Here is a 7,602-nt window from a genome sequence, read left to right as displayed (position 1 = left end):
TTTTCATACTGGAAAAACTTCTTCTGTAAAATAATAATTAATTATATAATGTAATGGTTTTATAATGCAATCAATTGTGTTTTTTCTTATTTTCATGTCAATACCATTACTATCCGTTGAGGTCTTATTTTTTAGCTTCTGAACCACAGATAATAATTCATTTTCAGTCACCTCACCTAGATACATTGACTGCATGATCCTATTTTCCCTTTTCCAGACTCCCCCTAACTGATCATTTGATATTGGTATTTCGTTTGCTAAGCTAGATCCTACTTTTACAAAGAATTGATTTAGTTCATGGACCATTTCATCTTTTTTATCTATTACCCTATAATCCTTTTCAAAATATTTAGGTAGTTCCATTCGTCCAGTCTTATTCCCAATTACCTTATTCAGAATATAATCATAATCCTTTAATTTCAGATTAACCCCCTTGTCTGTCTTTATCCATGTTTCAGATAAAGCAATTAACTTAAATCTTCCTTTAAGTGTCTCCAAAAAATGTTTGATTTCAGAAAAATGTTTCGATAAACTTCTACAATTGAAATGAATAAAAGAAAATGCCTGTTCTATTTGTACCTCCTCAAATTGTTCTTCAGTGTAATACTGACAAGAGTTCCTAATATTATTAAACAAATTAGTCTCTGGATCCACATTATTTTCAAAATCATATGTATCACGTTCTATATAATCAACACTTGCCGCAAAGGCTTCAGTCTTATATGAAAGAGTCAGGAGTTCTTTATAAAAGATCCAATAATCAAGCCGAAAGAAAAAAACAAAAAAAACTTACTCACTATTGTCATTTGTACAGATCCAAGTCCTTCATTTTTCTCACCACCATCACCTTAACTTGTTCTGGAGGTCCATTCGTCCGGACGAAAACCTTTCCATTCCTGGTCCAGGTTGATTGAATTTTGTTTTCCTTTTTCAGGGTACGGCTGGTCCATGCAATTTCTGCATTTTTTTTTTTGTCAAGTGCTCATTTATATACACTCCGGTGCCTTTAAGTTTCTTAGCTTCCTTCAGGATTTCCACCTTGTGCCTTCTGCTTGCAATCTTGACAATAATTTTAGGTTTATTTTTTTTGTCCTTACTTGGAAGAATGTAAATTACTGAAATTTGCTGTTTGTCCAGAGGAATGATTTTACTCTTCATGAAGCGCACCACTTGTTGCTCCAGGGTTTCCAGCTCCTCAGATGGTGCATCCTCACCTTGTTGATAACCAGATAGGCCTGTAGCCCGGGCGTAACTTTGATGCCTAGTCTCTAGACCGGTGATTACAAGGTCATCAGCTCTGGAATATTGTTCCAAGTCATCCACCCTTTGTTCCAGGAGTTCGATACATTCATCCTTCTGTTGGATAATAGTTTTTAGTTGCCTGATCTCCTCCATAAGGCCTGTCAGTTTTCTTTGTTGCTCCACCACTTCACTTATTTCCCTTGACATAAAATTCAGGGAATTTTTTATTTCCGCCATTTCAGCTACTATTTTAGCAGTAGTGGCCATTGTACTCCAAGCAGTCTTGACTTTTGTTGGATGTCAGTGCAATTTGATGATTTTAATGGATTTCATCAGGCCTTTGAGCAGAGAGAAACTGATGCAGCCATCTTACTCCAAGCGGAATGATATGTGCTGCCACATTAAAATTAATGTGCTGCCAATGATAATGATGAAGATTATGATTTGGCTATTGTAAGTGAATCCACCATCGGTGGACTGTAAGAAGAATAAAGAGAACTGCTTATCAGTGGCTCTGTTTGCATTCCTGATTGGGACACACTGCTTCGGGGGTGTGCAGTGAGTTGGAGTCGTTTGGAAGCTCAAAGTGACCAAACATTGGGCAGGGTCATTTAACATGTAGCTGTGGATGCCTACTGAGAAGGTGTTTTAAAAATGTGATACAAATTTGAAGAAAATTCTGTGTTACAGTTTTTCTCGATTGTTTAAACACTATAACCAGGCTTTTGAACTAAAATTTCAAAACTATAATGGCATTTATCAAAAAGCACACCCATTTCACTGAACTATGAACACTATTCCCCTGTTTTGACACATTAGTCAGATTTGTTGAACTGTCACAGCAAAACTCTACACACAAATCCCTTCATTTCTCATTGCCTACACCACGTGGTCATTTAGAAAGCACTAGCATTCAATATTGTTCACTCAAGTCAGCACAGCTTCAGCTCAGTTAGCACACAATTACCCAGGTGAAAACACTAAGAGTCAAAATTGAACACACATCAGTCAGATCCTTCAATAGATAGATAAAAGGTTATACAATATTTTATAAAAGATAATCAGTTTACTGAGTTTTGGAACAATGGATCCACAGAGAAATTAAGCAATAGGTCGAGGAGGAAGAGGAAGAGGAGGAGGAAGAGGAGGAGGGAGAGGAAGAGGAGGAGGGAGAGGAGGGGGAGGAGAAGGAGGAGGAAGGGCAAGGGCAAGAAGACAAGCAGTCTCAGATGAAATTCAAGCCACTTTAGTTGGCCATGTACTTGTCCATGGTATGACTATGAAGGAGGCTGGGCAACGAGTACAGCTAAATTTGAGTCGCTTCACCGTCGCCTTCATCATCAGAACCTTCAGGAAGGTGTGGTGGCAAACAAATTTCTATCACTGAATAAGAGACAAACATTTCCAATTGTCTTTGATGAGGTTTATGTTCTTGCAAGAAAAGGCCAGCAGTCGTACAGTCACGCAGAGTGGCTGCAGAGTGTGACAGTGAAGGGAGGGCATCCTTTCTCCTTTATAGTCTTGACTCCCAGAATGTTATCTTTCTAGGCCAATGATGGTATTTCAACCATATGTGGAACATTCTTAGACTTGTTCATCATATTGTATCCTTGAGTGGAGGCATGTACCAACACTCTTTACCATTCCAATACAATTCCAGATTTGAATAAGGTTTGTGTGTGCTCTTTTACTGTCATATGATGCTCACACACATCTTACGTAAGAGTAGGAGAGAGTAAAAAAAAAAGATGGGGGGATGGGGCGGGAGGGGGGACCACAAGCAACATGACTTACCAGTTTTGGAAATGTTGTTTTGAATTTATAGCACCAGTGTGTAAGACTATGTTGTAGTGTGTGTATTTTTGAGGGCTTGTGTGTCCTGTCTGAGGGCAAAGTTTGGTTTTTCAGCAAGAGTGAATGGTTTTGAGTGTAAAGCTTCATTTTGACCTGAAAATAGGATGTTTGGGGAATTGGGTGAGACGTTATGGATTTGTGTTTACTGTTTTGAGAATACGAGGCATAGTTTCAAGAAATGTGTTTAAGCAATCGAGAAAAACTGTAATATGTGTTAGAAAGCAGATTGATGTTAATATGATGAAATTGAAGGTTTAATTTAAGAATTTACAGAAGATAAAACAATGTCATAAGATTGCACACAGTGAAGGCCAGGGGGGGGTCAGAAGGATTATGTATTGTTTTGACTTCACAGGGGTGAGGACAGTAAAACGCCCAGGAAGGGGGGTTAAAGGGTGCCTCTAACCCCCACTGTTTAAATTGCATTTCTAAAACCTGATAGATCTGATTTTTAGTGGGAAAATTACAGATAAAGAAATGAGTTGAAAATACTTTTAAAAGTATTGCTAATTGCTTAGAAAAGAAAACATGAAAGTCAGATATTAAACTATAGTAATTGAGAACCTGACAACTAAAATTTAGATGAAATTTGAAACATCATTATTTTTCTAAAGATAAAATAGGCTAAGCATAAGTAGTGTTAGGGGATTAACAGTTGCTAAATGTAAATGACATTTGATTAAACAAAAGCTTGTTAGTTTTGACCATGAAAGAACTAGAAGCTGATGTGTTGATTTTAGAAGATTTTAGCTTGTGATTTGGCTGAAACAATTTGATTATCTGAATCTGATGTGTGCTGGGGCTGAAACTGCCAGTATGACAGAGACTCAATCTGAGTTGAAATTTGTAATGTCTAATGTCCCTGTATGGGCAAAAGAAAACTAAAAAATTGTGCCTGTATTGAAAACACATGCAACTTATGGAAAAGATGCTTTAAGCTGGGCTAAAGTTAAAAGATGGCAGATAAAGTCTGAAATTCTTAATGTCTCAGGAGTCTCTCTCTCTCTCATTCAATGTCAGCTAAAAGCTGTTACCTGAGCCTGTGTCATTGATAAGCTATTGATAGTAAAGCACAGTGTTTCAGTTGAAAATCAAAGACACAGAGATGATAAAAGAAATCATTGCCATTCAGAGGGCAACTTGTATTTTAAATGTTTTAAAAGTAAAACTGAATGACTTCAAAGAAGTCTTTAAAATAATAATACAGACCTCAAACGATAGAGGTGACATTTTGATTAACTTATTTTAGAACCAGTAACTCCTTTGTCTCACTTTAGCCTCCACCATTCAGGGCCGATTACCCAGACTACAGATGAAGTACACTGAATGTACATTGTGATCTAAATTCACTGAGTATAATCTAAGCATTGCGATTTTGCTGAGGATGTTTAATAGATTGATTTGATTAAACGCTGTTGTTATTGTTTAGGACACTCCTACTGACTGTGATGGTTCTTGAATGTCTTCTCACTCACACCCAAGAAAAAGTTTGTATATCATATTGTCAAATTTTAGAAAAGGTTCTCTTTGATAATTCTGCCCAATTGGATGGAGATGTACCAGTGTGCATGAGATGTCTGTGCCGACGACGGGTACGACTTTCTGATGGCCATAAGAGAACAACCTAAGCCAGGGCGGCATCGCCACTGGGCACCTGCCCACCAGGCTGCGGAGGTGTAATCTGTGCGAAGGGAGTGGATTGATGCTACTTTGGGCCAAGAGCATCAGAGAGGGGACTGTAAGGAATTTTAGTCTGCCTCGACCCCACTCCCAAATATACTTTAGAATGAACTCATCCTCCAAAATGGCTTAATTATCATAGAGATAAAAGAAGTGAAGTTATTCTGTTTCTTCACCATTGGGATTCAACACATTCTGAGCAAATGGTAGACAATTGTAGAATGGGGCCGGTGTGAGACACAGGGAACCATATCAGACAATGGGGTGTTTCAACGTCATTAACATACAGACCACAAGTGAATGCAATTATATGATGTTAGTTGCCTTAAGGGCAAGGAAAATGCATAGATGTCAGGGTATCGGGACAAAGGCATGGTGGTGGCTTAAGATGAAGACAACTCAAAAGTCTGAATAACAATGGTCAAAGGTTAGTGTAAGGAATTTACATTCTGTCTAAATTACAGTCATAGGAGGCCGTTGAAAAGATTATTTGTTTAAGGTGAGAGACTGCTTGAGTGGAGGAAGGGATGGTAACTCTGTCTGTCTTTCTGTTATCAGTCAGCCAAAGCAAGCTGAAGCAAAGTAATGAATAATGATCCAAACCAACACAGCTTTTCTAAAATCAAATGAATAATGAACAGAAATGTTTTGAAACTGGTTAAGAGGCTATTTAAAAAAAAAGTAGATAAAAGATAGAGGAAAAAGTAAGGTTTTTAAATATAATTTAAAATTTAAATATTTTTAGAGAAAAGATATGAATAAGAAATACGAGCAGTTCATAGATGTGTGCATGTTTGATGATGACTGCATTTTATGTCATGGTAAGTGCGAGTTTAGAGAAGTTATTCCGTCTGAATAGTGTGTGTGTCATTAATGAAAGAAAAAATATGCATGCACTAAGCCATATGCATGCACAACCCAAATGTTACTTTTTGAAAATGTTCAACAATCAAAGCCACATACACTGAAGAAAATAAATTACTGAAATTTAATACTGGCAACTTTTTTGTTAAACATTTTTTTGTTATAGTGGATTTCAAGTATTCATGGATGCAGAAAGTACCTTTCAGAATACATTTTAAAAATGCTAACAGATTTGTTCTTCAAAACACAAACTAATGCATCAAAACAAAACTATTAAATTGGCAATTATATTATTAGAATTTTGGCACATAATTCATAATTTTTTCCTCTACAAAATTTGCCATTGTCATAGATCTTATGAGATTTCATTACACAGATATCAAGTATGAGAGAAAATCAAGTGCCAAATATTTCCTGAGTCTTAGCAACTGACTCTTTTTTTAATTTCTAATTTGAACTCAAAGGAAATTCTTACTATAAAATGATTTTGATCTGTTAACATCCTTCATCATAACTTCATTGAGCTGCACAGTAATGTAATTAACATGCACAATTTCAGTGACATGACAAAAAATAGGACAACACAGCATGTTTGTTTAAATATAATTATACACAAACCTTGTCAGTAATTATTTCGATATTGACTCAACATTGCTTAAGTGACGTCCTTTTTTAATGGTCTCTCTCATAGTGGTAAAAAAAAAATCAAAGGCTGAAACTATGCAGTAGTGCAACTTCTATCTAGCTGGGCCACAGTGTTTTGGACTAGATAACTTGATGTGCACAGTATTTTTTTCAACAATATGACAAACTTTTCCAACAGACAAAATGCAAATGAAATAGTAAAAGAGGAAAGAAGTCACATTATTTACATGAGATTGTATGGTTCCCTTGCTGTTTATACACATAACATCATAATACATTATAAAGTGCACTAAAACGGTCTCCTGAATAGGTTTCATAAGTAACTAAATTAATATTATATCTTGCTCTTTCAAACTTCAAAATAAATGTCACAACCATGCAGACACACACTTTTATGACTGTTATGTCTCGTTTCCACTGAGCGGTACGGTACACAATTATTTGCGTTTCCACTGTCAAAAGTTGTGAATGGTACCAAAAAGCCGAACCGTACCGTACCACTTTTTGGGTACCCTTCCGTTGGGGTACCTAGCACAGTGGTAAGGTACTAAAAGGTGGAGCTAGACTCACTGCAGAACGCTGATTGGTTGACAGAGTATCGTCACTTGCGCGTGCTACAAGGGCATTAGAAGCGCCATTTTTTATATACAGTTGAAATATAATACTACTGTTATTGTGTCACGAAATGTAGTTTTAAGAGTTTTTAAGGCGAGAATGTAGTTTTTTAAAGCTCAAATCTTGGGTTTATTTATAGATTTATGATAATTTGACTGAGATCCATTCCAAGCAATCACCGGGTGCTCGGCGCTCAAGTACCCCGCCTGGAACAGCCTTTCCTCGGCCAGTCGTTCTGATGTTTGCCGCTGACTCTGACGTCTCTGTCTGTAGTGGTTAAACATGCGATATAATTCATCTTGTATAGACCTAACAGGCGATCTTTGGTCTCGTGAATCTATAATTCGTTCCCTGGCCAATAGTTTTGGCAGAAGGCTAAGTGAAGTTTCATATATTTGAGCGCTGAATTTGTATATTTGACTGAATTGTTTGCTTTATGTTATTAAAGCTTTACTGTATAGCTTTTTGTACCTTTTACTTATACTTTTATAATGGCTATTATTGATAAAACTGAAATTTAACAAAAAGAGATAGGGTTGAGTTTTGTCATTTTTTATTTTATTACAAGACAATCTGTAATGTTGTTTATTGCAACATTTGTACCAATGCACATATTGCCTGGAATATGTTTAATATTTTTAAATTTAAACGAAGAGGCAGGGTTGTGTTTTATATTTAGTTTTGTTATAAATATAGGCTACA

Source organism: Rhinichthys klamathensis, unplaced genomic scaffold, assembly GCF_029890125.1.
Source record: "Rhinichthys klamathensis goyatoka isolate OS25496 unplaced genomic scaffold, OSU_Roscu_1.1 h1tg000111l_1, whole genome shotgun sequence".
Taxonomy (NCBI): domain Eukaryota; kingdom Metazoa; phylum Chordata; class Actinopteri; order Cypriniformes; family Leuciscidae; genus Rhinichthys; species Rhinichthys klamathensis.
The sequence above is the reverse complement of the archived record's forward strand: the minus strand, read 5'-3'. Positions refer to the sequence as shown.